This window comes from Copadichromis virginalis, linkage group LG20, assembly GCF_057382275.1.
Source record: "Copadichromis virginalis isolate Kocher_CV1m ecotype Utaka linkage group LG20, C_Virginalis_male_GT1.1, whole genome shotgun sequence".
NCBI lineage: Eukaryota > Metazoa > Chordata > Actinopteri > Cichliformes > Cichlidae > Copadichromis > Copadichromis virginalis.
In genome coordinates this window covers 1,746,849-1,764,736 of record NC_140637.1, presented here as the reverse complement: position 1 = coordinate 1,764,736, position 17,888 = coordinate 1,746,849, and the positions used below count along the sequence as shown (strand labels likewise).

Here is a 17,888-nt window from a genome sequence, read left to right as displayed (position 1 = left end):
CACTCGCTCGCTACTGTAGTTGTCCTCCTGCATGTGCCCTCAGAGGGCTCTAGCTAATGGCAGTGTCATAATATTAGTCATATTAGGAGGGGATTAGTAAAAGAAACCGTCTTAAGGATGTGATCCCTGGGAGGGGGTGCCAGATACTGCTTGTATTACTGTCAGCCCGTCTCACACACATATTGGGAGCCGAGCAGCCGTGCCTGCTTTCCTCAATAGGATCTGTGGAGAAACATGACACACTGAAGCGCACCACCTACCGTAGCTCATTCCCCTCTTCCAGAGTTTTTTTTTCTTTATCTCATCTATTGAAGTGCTGGTGTGAAATGTGTCTGGTAGAAAAACAGAAATGCTGCAGCAGTGTAGGAAGGCTGAAGCGTGCAAATTAGAAGAAGCAGACCTCTGCTTTCAAGCTTCTTAACAAAGCGTTCCCTCTGACCGCGCAGACTGTGGCGTTTTTGGTTGAAGCCAAAAGTGGCAGATTTATCGGAGACCGGAATCTATGATTTTCAGAACATAATGCATCTGAAAATACAGTAGTGCAGTCATCACCATTGTTGCCTCATAGCAAGAAGATCCTAGGTTTGACACCGTCAGCTGATGGAGGGGGTACTGAGCAGCCCAATCACGGTAGTTATGGCAGCATCAGTGGGACATGTAATTACAGTGCACATCAGGTTACAACATAGGTTGTGACATAGAAAACAACTAGTTTATAATGCAGGATTTCACAAGCATGAATCCCCAGGCAGACCATTCAGGTAGGGCTACAGCTGTTGCCAGTAGTTTGCATGGAAGACGCCAGCTTGTCTGCAGACGTTCTCAAACTACTCGCCAAGTTGCTAGTTTCCATGCAAACTAGCAATCTGCTAGCAACCAAAGCAATAGCTATGAGGTTTTTAGTGCAGCAATATATGTAACTACTTTCACCTGGTGACTAATGGTCGCTAAGTCGCTACCTGGTCAGGGAACACACATTTTTGCTAACAGGTGGCCCACCAGTCTGTAGGTCTGTGTGACTGAGTCCTAACTCAGGTCTAATATTTGTGTTATTGATAAAACAAAAACTCATTGCAGTATTTAGAGCTCCAACGTTATTCAGATTTATGGCAGCCTGCATAGCACTAACCTATCCATCGCCACTTTACCCATTAGCAGCTCCACAGGTCCCAGCAGAAGGAGTTGCTTTTAGCAGAATGGCCAGTATGCTACACTGTAGGCTGCAGGGTTTACTTTGTATTGCACAAAATAATCCTTATATCTATATATCAATATATCATTTTTTCTTGTGTTATATCGACACTGCTTGTTAAAACACGCAGACACTTTTTTGGCTTTTAAGCATTAAGCAGAAAAGGAAGCTAAAGATGGAGGTGGAAATGTCCGCACATTCAGCTTAAGTTAACGTTAAAGTTTAAATATAAACTTTTTTTAACTTTAAGTTATTGTTTTTTTATTACTAGCGAATCCTTCTGCTTTATAAGCAACGAGACTGAGCTGAACAGTCAAAGGAAGTGTTGTTGTTTAGTTACAGCCTCTAAATGTTACTGTGCCGGGACCCTGACCCACAGTGTGCCCTACACTGACAAATATGCTAAGACTAAACACACAGTGTGTAAAAAGAAGTCCTCAAAGGTAATAGAAAGTATTTAAACGTGCACGCTCATCCATGTCTGTTTCGTTATTATAGCCTTTATTGGTGTCACACACACACAAACACACATACCCATATAGTGCACAAATACCCACAAAACTGAACTAATTACTGCTGTGTGTGTGCTCCAGCTCAAACATTGCAGTCTACAGTATATAAAGCTTCATTCTGAATTCATAATTGCATAATTAGATATAATTGCATGTGCTGTGGGCTTGCCTGACAACCTAATGAGGCAGCTGTAAAATAGCTAGTGGTTCCACTTATAAGAACATAATCAAAGACTACAAGATAAAAGGGCACACACAGATAAACACGGACAGACAGTAGGACGAGCCCAGAGCTACACCCAGACAAAAGAAAAAAGAAAAGAATTATTAAAACAAGAAGACAAAGTGAGTTTTCAACGCTCATTATAATCTATCAACAGCGGCTCAGTTCATCAGTGACTCGAAGTGTCTCTGTGGTTTCCATTTCTCAGCTTTGGGGACGTGATTTTCCACCTACCTTGCTCCTCATCATCGCCGTAAGACTGACCAAGACAAGACTCACAAATATACATCTAGAGAGCAGGGACAGCAGACCCACACACACACACAAACAGTCACACAAGGTAAGGCCTAATTTGCTGGCCTAATGACCGCAGTGATTGCTGTCTAGTTGTTGATGAAGAAAGCTGCCAGAGGGCTGCATGTGTGGTGTAGTTCAGACTTCTGGCTAACAGCTCCTCTTCGCCATCAGCCGTAATGAGTCAGCTCTGACACCGCCAAAGCTAGAGTGTCTGTGTCGGTTCGTTTATAATGGCTGCTGAAAGTAATACCACCTCCCAGCCCACACACTGGCTGAGAGTTCTGTCACTGCAAACTCATTAGCAGAAGCTATAGTGGCGCCAAAATCAACAAATCAAACGGCTTCCTTAATAAGATGCAACATGTCACAGCGAGTTGGCTACCACAAATAGTAACAATGGTTCACCTGCACCGTCTGGATTTGCCTACAATGGTGCAAGAGCATCCACTATATTTCACTATGTTTCAATTAATCACAATTATCTGTTAATGAGCCTTCAAGTTTCAGGAACAGCCTGTTATTACTTAGTAAGACATGATTCAGAACTTTTATATGTACAAACACAAGATCAGGAGCGCTCTGTGTTTTTCGTCTTTGGTACATGTTTTGCAGACAAGCCAGCTTCTTTCTCCCAGCATGCCGGGAAGTTTCTGCTTTAACAGGTGGAGAGCACAACCTGCCTTCTTTTGTGCTGCGTTCTGACTCACTGAATCTGTATGTCATCACTGCTGTCTGTGGTTTTCAGTCATCTGTGGAGATACCAGACTAATATGTAGCTGCGTTTTAGAGCCCAATTAGAAATGATCACATTTTCCACTAAAGAAAGACTGGTGAGGTCAAAAAGGTGGCTAAGACTAAAAATGACTCACAAGTGCAGTATGCAATACTTTCTTCCTTTAGAAATTCCTTAAATTTTAACCACATAAGACTGCGTCTATCATACAGTTTTTAAACCTGTGAAATGCAGCCTGGCGGCACCAAGGCAAAACCAGCAATGTGTTGTTGGAAACCAGATAAGAGTGAGAGATTATAAAAGGGCTCCATACAATGCCCTTTGTGGCGTTTACTATAATATCATTATATTGCATAACCAGCTCTGACTTCTTCGTATTTTCACATGTAAATTCAGCACATTTAAAACCAAAGTGTTTGATTATGCATCAAGGCTTTAACACAACATCTCGATTGAACGGAGCTCCCCTCGCTGGCCACTGGGAGCATCGACATTATTTCCCATTTAAAGGCTCATTATTTTTCAAAAGCAACAGAAACATTACTTAAATAATGGTTTGGATATTGCCCTTGTAATATGAGTAATCTGACTTTGATACTTGCTTCGAATATTTCCTGACTGTCAGAGCATTATAAATATCAGTGCATTCACTTACTGGTGTACTACATCTGTTGATGGCATTGCCTTGTGCTGGAAAAAAAAGAAACATTTGAGAGGCTGACAGAAAGACAGCAGAGTCTGGTCAAGAGAGATGCTATTAACAGTGTAACTGAAGGGAAACGTGTAATGACAGGACCCAAGAGCCACTGATGAGGGTGATGGATGGCTTTCAGCTCAAATACATGGCAGTTCATCACTCACCTCAGACATGCACACATACTTATAGTGTATTTTCACACAGAATCACACACTTGCTTTTCTCCCTTATTAACCTTCTGCTCATCCACTTATGCTGTTTTGCAAAAGCCATTCAGCTTTGTATTGATGGCCCTGCAATCACGTAAGCAGCCTTGGAAAAGCTCTCATGTACACGCACAAACACACAGGAACGCTCTGATCTCATACCCCGATCACTGCCACAATATTCCTTCGTCATCGCCGTGCTGTCTGACTGTCTCTATCTGCTGCTTGTTATTTTCAGTGAATTCATCAGCCTGCTAGTGCACAAAATGTAAGAAATGATGAGGAATGGCCTTCACTGAAAAGCCGAGTTCAACACATTGTCTTAAAATTGATGATTTTTTTTGACCAAGAGTTGAACGATTTTTTTTATACAGATTCAGATGAAAAATAAGAACAGGCAGAAGTTGGATATTTTGACAAATTGTCCTAAAAGCGCTTTGGTTTCAAATCCTAGAGGCGCTGAGTTTACAGTAATCCACATAAAAGAGCACCTTTGAAAAGCTGGAAGCTGACATTTTCATTTCATACAGCTTTATTTTTTTTAAAAGTAATCATAACACGGCAGAAACATTTTTGAGAACGTCGAAAATTTTTTAATTTTTGTCCGACAACAAGGCCAAAATGTAGACACAGTCAATAAACAGTGACAGTAAATACAAAAAGAAACATTGTAAACGTTGTAAATGAAATATTATAAAATATGCTGGCACTGATACAGATTCTTTTTCCTAATGACTGACTAGCAAAAAGATTAATAATGATTTTTTTCCTCTTGTGTATACTGAATCCGCCCTCCACATTAACCTGAGTTAGACGCACACAGCCGGAGAAAAGATGCACCTCATGCTTTCCCCCCATGAAACCCACCCCCTTCCCCCGCTCTTCACCCTTTCCTTGCTCTGTAGTCGAAGGAAGCAGCGTGGGGGCGAGAGGTGGTGGGTAAACAGTGGTTCTGCAAAGTGCTTTTTCCCAGCCTGTGTATACCTGCGTAATAGAGGCAGTAATGGAGTTTGTTCAGGCTAAGGTAATCCTGGAGCTGTGAGCTCAGCATCTGGTGCTGTTTCTCTCTGACGCTGTTTTGTTCCACAGCAGGTCCTGATGTTGTTGTAGCTGTCACTGTAACTGTCCCACACAAGCCATTTGGGAGTAAAGCAATGTGTGTCTGCATTTCTGTGAATGTGTATTTTCTGTTGAAAAAAAATGTGCTTATCAAAAGTGGATGTGTGTGTACAGTATATCTGTGTGCACCCCCCCCCCCCCTCCTCCCCAAAAAGAAGGAAATAAAAAAATGCATAGAGATAAAGTGAGGTTCTGCTGACGGATGTGTGCATCTGGATCTGTGCTGAAAAATACATGTGTGTGTCTGAGTGTGTAGCGACAGAGCGGGAAAAGAATCTAAAGAATATGTGTTTGGATGTTATAGCTCACCTTTGGGAGGTGGGATAAGAACAGGGCTGACGGCTAGGAATGAATTTACGAGGCTCGATCTCCCAGAAACAATTTCTTTATGTGGGTTACACACATTTAGAGTGGCTACTTGTCCCCCCCCCCCCGGGCCTCAGCTCACCACACACAGCTACTGGAGATGGCCAATGAAATACAGAACACTCTTTTATAGGACACATGCTTTTTATTTATTTTTATTTAGCCCCTGTAGCTTTCTTTTCTCTCTCGCTCTGTCTAGGTCTCTGTCTTACTCCTTCCTGTTTCTCAGTCTTGTTCACCCCCCCTCCCATCTCTCCTATTCTCTTCTCATCGCACGCAGCTACGAATGAAAACGAGATCACCTTTTATAGGCCGCATAGTGTATTTTTTGTTTCCTCTGGTTGATCTCTTTGTCTTTATTAGAACTATCTCTCTTTTCCAATCTCTCTCTCTCTCTCTCTCCGGATAACAGCTCTGACATTATTCCCGTGGCCCAGAGGATTTATTGGTAGAAGTCAGAAAACTACAGGAAAGGGTAGAGTGTGTGTTAAAGGTGCAGAGGGAGACATAAAATTGTGGGATGTAGAAACATGAAAGCATCTGTATGTATCTGCTTTTGGTCATGAGGCTGCAGGAAGTCGGGGTGAAAATGGTCCAATCTGACCAAGTCCTGCAGTCTGCAATCACCTCAGGCACGTCTGTGACAGGAGTCTGCTGTCACTGTGTTCATGTCCGATACCATCAATCATATTCTAGCAACATTCAGTTATGAATTTATAAAATACTAAAAAAGGAGTAAAATCAGGACACCGATTTTTTGTTTTTTTGGTAAAGCAGTGCATTATTCCCTACATTAATCTTCATATTGAGCCATTCATTTTTCCTGAAGCACATATACACTGGGGTTCTGCTGTGGTGTAGGAGTTAAGATGGCAACCATGACCTTTGTTGCATCTCTGGCCCACTAATTAAGACATAAAATGCAAAACACGCAAACATACACATTTTTATATTTGCATATGCACACACAAACAAGCGAGGTCAGTCTAAACAGTGTGACTGTGAAAACGCATTTGTTTTCCCAACCAATGAATAATCAAGTGCACGGAGACTAAACTTAATATAACCTTGAACCCAGAACCAAACCATTTAACTCACCAGGAACGATATTCTCAGGGCAAACATCTGGTACTTTGTAACATCATGGAAGAGACTCTCTCTCTCCCTCTCTCTCTGTCTCTCCCTCCCTCACATTAAATGGATATAATGTGATTCATCCAAGATGGAAATTCATATTAAGTAATTTGAGCATGCTCTGCAGCCTGTAGCAGGATGTAGGCTGTAGTAACTAAATGTTTCCTAAATGACTAAGCAAAACATATCTGCACTTACATTGTTTTGGGGGGGTTTCTGTGCAAAGTTGCACATAGCCCCTGTGGCAGGGGTGGGCAATTCCTGGGGACAGTTATGAAGACACGCACCAATAAGCTTATAGAGAGTTAAAATTATTAGTGAGCAGAACCGAGTTTAGTTTATTGGTGTGTCCCTCCACAATAGCTCCAGTTTTTCATGTGACCCTTTGGGAAAATGAATTGTCCACATCTGCTCTGTAGCATCAGCCATTTGTTTGTATTCTTACGTGATCTAAATAAACACTGGAGAGTTAGATTAGCAGCTTTCATTATTTCATTAGAAAGGTCCATCTATAGATTACATATTTACATCAGACAGACACCTAAACTGAAGCACAGACTCTTTTTACTCCGGGTTGGTGATCCATGATGCATCAACACCAGAAAATTGGTCAAGAGGTCCAGTCCAGCGACTTAGATTATCTAAAATGAGACCCAGCAGGCAGCCAGTGGCTACAGATGCCTTTGTCAGCATCTTCCTGCCAGTCAGAGCTGCCATACATCTATGTTTAAGCCTTGATTGAGTATCTGGAGAAGGAAATTAGTCGGGGAGACCAAAATCATGCTCTAAAATCGAAAGTCTGTTGGGATGGGCTTACATCTGTAGCTAGTCTCATGTGCCATTTTTGGGACTTATGTAGCCCTGAAGGTACTTGGTTACAGTTCTTCTATTTTAGATTCATAAATCCAAACAAAATGCATTCCTTGAAGTGACAACCAGAACAAAAATCCCACCTCTTTTAACTTCATTCTGCTCTGTCTTCATTTTTCTTTAGTTTTCCTCATTTCTATCTTTCATTTCTCTGCAGTTAGTAAAGTGAGTAGAAGCCCAGAATATTTTGTGACTAAACTTTTCATGTTAACAAAGTTCACTAGTGCCTAAAGTTTTGGGGTCACTTAGAAATGTCTTTGCTTTTGAAAGAGGAACACATTTGTTTTTGATTAAAACTGATTATGAATTTGCAAATAACAAGCAAATAATGATGATTAATGACAGATTTTTTTCTAAATTGTTTATTTTTAAGGCATGTAGGTGTGCAGAGGCCCCTTTTCAGCAACCATCACACCTGTGACGGCGTTATCTAATACAAGAAAAACTCATCAATATGGGAAAAAAGGGTTTTTTCCAAATATGTAAGCGTCGCTGAATTGCTGATTTAAAGAAGGAAGAAATCTGACTGAGTGTCTGGAGCATTAGCCTTTATGGGTTTAATTAGCCTCATAAAGAGACTGCACATGTTGTGTACTACTCCCGTCACCGAAGAGCACTCACTGAGATCCGAGTGTACACAGCTGAGCCAGAGAACAAGTACATCAAAGTCTCCATCTCACCATTTCTCGACTGGGAGCTACATCAACCCACAAAACACTGGGTCTTATAGGCAACGGTGAAGAGGCAACTTCGCAATGACAGGCTTTAAGGTCCAAAGCCAAGTCTGCCAAATCTGTCAGTGGTCAATAAAATGGAAAGCATACTATAAATGCAGATAGCATTTGCGGCCAGATTAAGGCCCATCGTTGCCCACAAATTATAGAGCATTCTTGTATCGCTCCATAAACCCCAACAATCCAACCAATCTCCCTTGTTGCTCTTGCTCACCATCACCTCTGTGCAATCTTTCTCCTCCTACCATCAAGTCTTGCTGGCAGTTCTCTTCCTTCTTATTTTCTAACTCCCTCAGTTCCCCTCGGCTCGCCTCCCCTGTGCTCTTCACGGAGGCTTGTGAAAACGGAAGCAGAGAAAGAGACAGCGACAGATGGAGCAGTAACATGTCGAAAATATTCACAGTCGGGATGGCCAGCTTTGTTTAAATTAAACAAGCCTGTGTGCACACAACACTTTATAACCAGGTCTAGGTCATGAAGAGGCTTGAAACCGGCACTACCTTCTTCTTTTTAACAGTGAAGGAAAGAAAAGTAGAGCCTGGAACACCTAACTCACAGCCTCTCCTCTGTTAGACTGATGATTTATGCTGCCATGGTCAATGTAAAGTTTTCATATTCACACATCAGGTGCAGAAGACACCCACCCCTGCATAGCCTCTCAATGTTTAACATGCAAAAGCAGTGGCCTGCATTTCAGTCATGTTAAGCCTACAAACACTCCACACTGAGTGCAACTGTTAAACCAGGAGACATGTAATAGAGAATAATGGGGAATAGAGAATAAGGAAAGCATAAAGGTTCCTTATCAGCTCTTTTTCTTTAAGAATGCCACCTCTTACTTTAATTTATCAATTATTTGGCACATGTGGATCCAGCTAATAGGATCAATCACAAAAAAATAATCATCGTGAAGTGACAACCACCACACGGCAGGTCTGCCTAAAATAGCGCACAGAATCCGTCAATGCCCGCATACGCACAGCTTTACCTGAGCGCCCTTGTGCGTGCGTGCGCATACGTATGCGTGCGTGTGCGTGTGTGTGTGTGTGTGTGTGTGAGAGGGAGAGAGAGAGAGAGAGAGAGAGAGAGAGGTTCTATAGGCTGTGCAATATCTGAAACAACCGCAATCATTTGTCTTTGCTATAAAATCACAACCGCGTGAATAAAACTGACACCAAAGCAGACCAGGCTGACGGGTGGCGCCACTAGAAATCATTTTCACAACTCTAATGCCTTCCTAAAATCCAATCCCTTTCTATTTCTTTACAAATGGAGCGGATGAAGTGTAATCCATTTCGTGCGTAAATGGTTTTCTAAGGCGTGCTAACCAGTAGACTGACACGGCTGCATCCGTGCATGTCAGGTGGGTTAGTAATTGACTTTTTTTGTTTTTTGTCTTTTTTTATCACGCTCACTTCTCCTGCTGTTAACTAAAGGCGCGTTAAAACCGTGAGGGACACCGAGCAGCTCCGCCCAGGTGTAAAGGCTACCCTGTGACCCATACCTGTTGGTGCGGTGTGGTCTTGTTCTGTTAGCCCAGCAGGTGAACCTCTCTCCTCATAGCCGCTCCGCTATCCGAGACAGAGAAGAGACTCGCATCCCCACTCCACTAGCGGAAAACAGCTCCTCTGTGACACCGGCCGCTCAGTTCGACTGGAGCGGAAAAGTTATACCATACCATCCACCTCCGAAGCCGGGTAGCAGACACACACAAAAAAGGAGCCGGTTGCAGATGTGACCTTCTGGGGTGGTGCTCCTGCTACTACTCCTGTGCAAGGAAAGGTCTCCTGAAAGTTCCGCTCCTGTCCTCCGCTTTTGCACAGAAACTTAGTTATTAAGCCATGTCACGAAGGAAGAAACAGCCAGTTTGGAAACCTGGCTTCTGTTTTGCAGCAGCAGTCTCCTTCTTTTTCTCCTCTTTAAACCATGTAGTGTGAAAACAGCCCAGTGGCGGGACAGAGATGCGTTGCGGCCGGGGAGTCACGCAGACTGTTACTGCGCTCCTGCTTGTCCGCCAGGAAGATGGAGAGGATTGCCTTTAGAGTGTAAAACTCTGAAGCGGAGCAGCGCCCCCTAGCGGTTTAGTTTGGGAAGAACCGCTCACCAATGTGCGGGCAACAAATGTAAATGATACTGTACAGTAATGTGGAGAAGGGCCATATGGGCTGCGCCAAGACATGTTGGATATGTGATATTAGTGGTTTATTGCTGGCAGTGAAACAGAAAGAAGCATCAGCCAGCGTCCTGACACAAAACACATGCACACAATGCACACGTGCAGTCAGACAACATCAGATGTCTCAGCAAAAATGTTTGTGTCACTTCATGAAGGACAAAACAATATTATTGTCTCAGTGTGTGTGTCTATGTTTCTGTCTGTATCTGTGTGTGCACACGCGCCCCTCTCTCAACGGTGAGAGGTTCAAATTAAATTGAACTCACTTTAGCTGAGCTACGGGCATTTCCCAGTAGACTACACCAAAAGGAGCGAAGGGGTGATCGACACCGTACCGTCCAAATTGACCGGCCTCTCTGCCTGAGCGAGTGTGTGTCTGTGTGCGTCTTTATGTGTGTTCCGTTGCCCGAAATGACCTGAACTGCCAAAAGAAGTTTACTCACAACAAATGACTTTGTCCAGACTCAGTCACTCTGACCAGTGCAGTTCATTTGAGGAAGTAGTCCCCACTGGCCCTCTAAAGTGTGACTGTGCATGTGTACAGTATGTGTGTGTCACAAAGTGTGCAGTTTCCCCTCTGGTGGCAGGAGAAACAGATAGACAGTAATAGGTATTAAGGACACAGAAATCAGGCGGCGGAGAAACCTGGTAGTAAAACTCTACACTCGCACAAACACTTAGTGAGACAAAGTACAACTGAAGTTCTGGTGGTGGTGTGTACTTTATATTGGAGTGAGCATACAAGTGTGTGCGAGATGTAATCGAGGTGATGATGTATGGCTGCACACATGGATGACAGGGTAATTGATCCATAGTGGGGGTGTGATTGTGCACGTGTGCACGTGGGGAGGCCTGCTGCCAGTCATATATCATTTCACCCAGTGAGCTAATCTGTTACGCTGACAAAGAGTTCAGATTACTGATCTGCTCTCCTTTCTGGTCACCCTCCTGAACCTTCAACACTCCTCTCCCCTCCTTTTATTTCCTCGCCTCTTTTTAACTTTTGTTTTTATCGCTCATTCTTTAATCCTCCCCTTGTATGCTAGCTTCTTAATTCTCATTCTCCCTCTGTCTCTTTGTTCCTCTCTCTTCTTCTCTCTTGCTCGCTAAAGTAACACGGGTGAATCACGGGGAACCTGGAAAGCCCAACCATGGGATTTGTCTTCTGTACTGCGTTCTGGCAGCATAGTTAAACTCAGCATGTGGTTGTTCACAGAATACTCGCTTTCCTTTACATATCACATGACAGCCTTGAAGTTGCATGTTGTGAGTGTACGAGGCATGAAACATGCGAGCACACACATACACAGTCACGTGGACATGATAATCGAAAAGCTCCAAACAGTCTAATCGTATTCATTTGTCATACTTTTCCTTCTATCAGCTCAGTGAAACAGCTGAAAAGAAGACAAATCCTGCAGGACCAGCAGATAATCCTCGCAGACATGAGGCGTTTGCCACATGGCTCTGTACTGCTCATAATCATCAGAGCAATAATTATAGTCGGCAGTGTCCCGTTTGGCACTTATCACTTGTAAGACCTCACAGTAAAGAAAATGTATTTTTTTTACGATGATTTTAAAGACGATTTTATTGTTCATAAGCTGTTTGTCTCTCTGCTTCTCAACGTCCTGCGTATGTCTGTGGCTTGCAGCCTTCAGCTAATTGGGTCCAGCAGAAGAAGTGGATCTTTAGAGTATTTATAATTCATAACAGTGTACAATTCAAAAAAGTATAGTTAAAAAATGGTCATTTAATGCGATAAACCTACAGAGAATTATTTCCTGAAGCCATAGGTTGCCTGTTTCCAACAGCTTTGACCGGCCTGCAGCTTTGGTTTCCTTTCACTGCAGCTCAGCACCAAACTGCAGATAAAAGAGCAACTGTCTGGTGAGCAAAGTGAAGCTTTTATTTGCCAAGGAACCAAATCATGAGAGCAACCTGAGTTATCTTTTTTTTTTAATCGACATTTCTGCGTGTGCTCTGACCTTTGCTCTTCTTTAGATCTTTTTTCAGCCTCTGTGTGTTTCTTGCCCTGACTTTAGCTACTCCGCCCGTGTGTAGCTGTCCTCCCTTTGAGTGTTTTTAGTTTGTTTCCCCCTCTCTGCCATGTCGACTTGTATCATGGGTCATTACACTCGTCTATTACTGTAAGTCTTCCTGTGTGCCTGGCACTGCCTGTTTTGCTGCTTTTATTTGTGTTTTATTTGTTTGTAGTTTCAAGTCTGTTTATTTTAAACTCTCTTCCTTTGTCCTCTGTGTCCACCTACAGATCATTACAGATGTTTCCTCTGGATTTGGTAAAGACCAGTATAAAAGTACGACATTTTCCACAATGATACAAACACAACTCCTAATGTGAATGATACTATCGCTCTTTAGTGGACAAACAAGCAATTAATGGTTGGCTCTGTCAAGTTAAAAGCATCTGATATGATGCTAGTTAATATAAAATGTGGCTAAAAGAAAGTTCAAAGGAATGATGGAACAGGTTACTCCATGCATGGCTGTAGCTTATTTAAGTTGACCAGTTTTAGGGCATCAGTGAAAGTTTGTGAAAGAAAAACACTACGGTGCATCGATCTATGTCAAGGAAGACTGTTTAACAGAATCAGATCAGACTGCTGACACCATCTGTTACATATATTCTGTCATCACAAAGTGGATTACATCTTATGCATCTATAAAGTTCACTTCTTTACAGTAAAATGAAGGTTAAAGCTTTATGTTTGTACTTCTGTGCAAGATTCAAATGACTCTTACTACCACTACTGAGTGCTGAGTGCATCCTTCATATGGAATAAACACTCATGCACATACACAAAATTGTCTTCTGTGTTGCACTGGCAGGCAGTCATGCCAGCATTAGCATATGAAAGACAGCAGCTGGAAGGTGTCTCTGTCGCAGTTGTTCTTACTTGCTGTGGTATCTATTTTGATGGCTGTTTTTCTGTGTTCTTGCTGTCCCTCCTTAGGTCCATCACTCATACTCTTCCTTTCCTCCAAAGATGACTTTCCACAGTCCCACATGAGCGTAATCTCCATAGAGCATATTTGCATTATTTCTGGACACTCCAAATATGCCGTTTTGTCTGCACAAAAAAATCGAGTTATGCTGACTTTCAGGAATCTTCCTGTAATCCAGAAATCTGTGCATTCAAACTGAAAATGCTGAAGAATCTTTTTTCCACCCGTTTTTTTCTTACCCCTAGCAGCGCTTTTACATCTCAGAAAACTAAGAATTGTAGCGTAAAAAAGTTTCAGCAAATCACTTATCACAGACAGAGCTGCCCTCAGCAGAGGAGCCTTTATCTCAGAGAGCAGCAGGGCGCATCTTACTAACTCAACCCTTTCTCCTCTTGTCTGTTACGCTCGTTCACTCAAAGGTGTAAATGTTCAAACAGACTAATTCCTTCAAAGCTATGAAGAGCATGAAAGACCAGTCTCCACCCTCATTCCTAATTGATGGCCTCACATCGCAGCATGAACGCTGGATAAGTCTAGCTCATTAGCGGTAACTACACTACAGTTAGCTCCATTAAAATTACATTACAGACATTCTAGACACACCTTATTCTGATCCCCTTTCACTCTGCTTCATTCACTTAAAATGTCATTTACAGTAGATGTGCAATGTGAGTGAGCAGAATGAGCTTATTTCACTAAGAGCAGAAGAATAACCTCATTGTTAGTCATAGGCTACAGCATCTTTCTGTAATAAATACAGTTAAAAACACCATAAATACAAACAAGAATGTTTTTTAATTCCATTCATTTGTCTTTATGAATATGCAATCCACTTATTAGAGTAATTGTCCTTAGAGGGTGTGGGGTTAGTGGGGTTAATTAAAAAAACAGCCACTAATGTGAAATCACCGTGTGATACTCGCACTTTATTATCACCTCCAGCTCTCCTCCACACGGCTCTTTTTCCATCAGGCATTTTTTTCAACTCACGTTCGCTGACCATTCAGGCCATACAGCGCTGTTGCTCATATTGTGCTTTTCTCCTGGGAAAGCCAGTAAATGCTAGCATGTGACCTCAGGCAGTTTCTGAACCCCAGCCTTTAGATCAACATGACATGATGAATGACAACATTTCACTGATGTTATGGCAGCACCTGGAGATCCTCCCTGTAGAGCTGCAGGATGCTGCATCAGAAAAGGACACCTGTGATGCTGGCCTGTGCTCTTTCCACTGCATTTCTTGCTGCAGCGGGCAAAAATGTAAAGGAGACAAAAAGAAATGGACAGCTATCAGTGAACGAGAGCCTAATAGAGGCTGAATATGAATCACGGCTGAATTTTGCATTTACATGGAATTGAAACCTTGACTGAAGGTTAGAGAGATTTTAACAAGTTTATTCACATCCAAAAGCAAAGGATTGAAAAGAATGAAAAAAAAATGAATTATTGAAATGACAAAGAAGCTGCTTTGCAAGATTTTAAATGCAGGAACCATGAAGTCTAGATGTTTTTTTAATCAAATCTTTTTCTCAGCTCTATTAAATTTACAAAATATTGCCTGTTCTCTGCACATATTTCCACGAGAAAATCACAACATTAAAAGTAACTAGCAACTAATACTCTGAGGGGAAAGGTTAAATCTTTTACTCTGAGTGTAGTGCGTCAGAAAATGGAAATATTAAACTAAAGTACATGTTCAGCTAAACTGAACAGATGGTTTTGTTTGAGGCGCTCAGATCTCTGAGAAGCTTTATCACACTGAAAGTCACAAGTGAAAAATGGTTGTGCACTTGGGAAGATTGAGAAGATTGTGTACTTTTTGATGTATAAATTTGCAAATCAAGAGCAGGCATGGTAGTTTATTGCTGGAGACCCAAGTGCAGGGCTAGATTGCAACACACAGAGTGGCTAATCTGCACAGCCAAGCTTTGAATAGGCACACGCTCTGAAGGGCTGAAAAGGCTGTAATGAAGTTTGGACCCAAAGGCAGATACAATGGACAACTGTTTCTTCTCAGGCGTCTCAGGAAAGGAATCTTAATGAACAAAGCTGTACTGATCCAAGAGCACAGATAGCTGGAGATATATGTAAGAACTGGATTAATATGAGGAGGGAAAAGAACATAAGCAACAACATGGAAGCCAGTTGACCACTATGAGGCAGAAGACAACCTGGCAAAGAGTAGAAGCTTGAGCTGGTCTTAAATACCGGTCGGTGTTTGCTCTCTGATGATCTGCAGGTGAGGCGAGACTAGAGTGAGAAACCTAGACCCAAGGGACAGGATGGAAAAATACACCACAACCTGACACTCAACCTGAACCATGACACAAATATACACACAGCAAGTGTGTCCTTATAACTGCGTCACTTCAAAACATTCAATTTATATGTGCCTGTATATTTGCTCCTATAAAAACATTAGTAACACACACATTATTAATTTTGAGCCTCATTTCCATTGCCTGTCGAATGTATATCGAACACACCTTCTCCTTTTAGCTCAGGTTTTGGTCTCCACCAAGTCTTGGAAAGCATCTATCTCTGAAATACAGGAAGTTCGGAAACTCATTAATCGTCTTGCTAAAATAGCTCTTTTATTTTTTCTGAAGGCCAGTAGAAGAATTATGAGAAAATAATGCACTTAAGATACAACAATGCAAATAAATCATTTGGACAATCTTTCTATGGTATCATCACTACAAATGGCATCTGGTTCATTACCTGTAGATTCAGCCACTCTTATATTTATTACAATTACTGATGCAGCTTTTCATACATGGATTTCATGGATAGACTCTTTCTGTTGTAGCCTGGAATCAGTGAAAGTGCTGATTTGGTTTGGTTTGCCTTCTGCTAGCTATCTACTCCTATTATCTCCAACTAGATGATGTCAAAGGACTAAGAAACCACAATCCATAATAAAATCCAGTTTTATACATATGCTGTAACCTTTCCATGTTCCAGACTTTGATAAGCACAACAAACAGATCATTGTATTTCTAGGGAGGGAATAAAGAGAGCTGTGGCATCACTTGATGTTGTTTTCTCTTCTGTTCTGGTGCTGGTAGCATGCAGGGACAGTTTGTCCTCTACAGAAATAAAACAGCATTCATTTCTGTGTCCTTAAACAGAAGGCTCTTTGACGGATGAGCCAGATCTGGAGTAGTTTGATGTTTTCTAAGAATGAGCATAAAAAAGACGTTAGTCCACATTCTGTTTCCAACATGCAGTTTGCAATCATTTATTTTTAACCAATCTCCTTTTGCCTTAATCGGGTATTTTATTTTTTGGCCACATGCCATCAGGTAAGTAGTAACAATAATGAATACAACATGATATAACTGTACTTTTAAAGTTACAGTGTGTAAAATCTCACTGCTAGATTGCAGATTACAATCAGCTGAATTCAGTTTTTTAATCCCTCACAATTCAAGTCCATAATCCTTCAGCGGTCTCTGTCGGCCAATCATGTCTTAAACATGAACTCTAGACTGTACTTTGACTGGCCAGCATGTTCATTCTACTGTTTGTGTAAAAAACCCAAAAATAAACATAATAATTTATGCACACTATTAACGTGTCAATTAAATATTTTGCATTATTTCATGTTTTTTATCGCTTAAACAACAAAAGGACTCACACTTCATCTGAGTTCATCCAGATACCAGACAGTTGCCTTTTGCTGTCTGGACAGTCTGTCAGTCCACTGTTTACGCCGTGCCCAGTGAGAAACTTGAACATCTATCGCCACATTTCTACGGCTCTGTAGCATTCAAACAGTCAAGTCGAGAAGACAATGCCTGGTCATTGCTCTGCATTAAGGCTTATTTAGTAAATCTCAAATACACAGCAGAGGCAGGACAGATCAAAAGTTTGACAGTTTCATAACTCATAACTCAACTTAAGTTGGTGTTAAATCCAGAGAAATCCAAGTTCATGTTATTCTCAAATGGCAAAGAGTTGTTAGCTACGTCTCCTAAGATTAAAACAATTCAAGGATCTGAAATTGAAATGGTCACATCTTACAAGTATCTAGGGATCATTATAGATCAGAATTTGTCATTTAGGACTCACATTCAAAGGCTTGTGTCGAAGTTAAAACTAAAACTAGGTTACTTTTTTAGAAACCAATCCTGTTTCTCCCTCCAAGTGAGAAAACATTTGATTCGTGCAACCTTTTTACCTTTATTGGATTATGGTGACCTGCTTTTTATGAATGCACCTGCCCACTACCTAAAGAGCTTGGATACTGTGTACCATTGTGCTTTACGTTTTATTACTGGCTATGGAAATCATGTACATCATTGTTCTTTGTATGCTGCTGCTAAATGTCCATCTTTGCATATTCGCAGACTCTCCCATTGGTTGATCTTTATCTATAAATCTCTCCTTGGGCTGATTCCATCTTATTTATGTGTTTATATGTGTAAAAACCACAACCAATACAACCTTCGCTCGAACAAAATCATACAACTGATTGTCCCAAAAATCAGAACAGAATTGGGGAAAAGGGCTTTTATATACGCTGCCCCTGCTTCCTGGAATAATCTGCAGAAGGAACTGAAATGATCAGAATTGGTTACCTTGGGAGAGTTTAAGTCTGTTTTAAAGGAACGAGAGAACAGCTCTTTTACTCAGTGTGATTGTTTTTAATGTACTCTT

General features: G+C 41.6%; 1 protein-coding gene across 1 annotated transcript in view; it reads right to left on the bottom strand.

Moving 5' to 3' along the window:
* The window catches only part of LOC146683937 (chemokine-like protein TAFA-2), a 96,815-nt gene extending 86,728 nt beyond the window's left edge, over positions 1–10,087 (bottom strand). The window contains exon 1 of the mRNA XM_085444162.1: positions 9,588–10,087. The gene's annotated coding sequence lies outside the window, so the exon portion shown is untranslated. The remainder of the gene's footprint in view (positions 1–9,587) is intronic.
* Between the last annotated feature and the right edge of the window lie 7,801 nt (positions 10,088–17,888).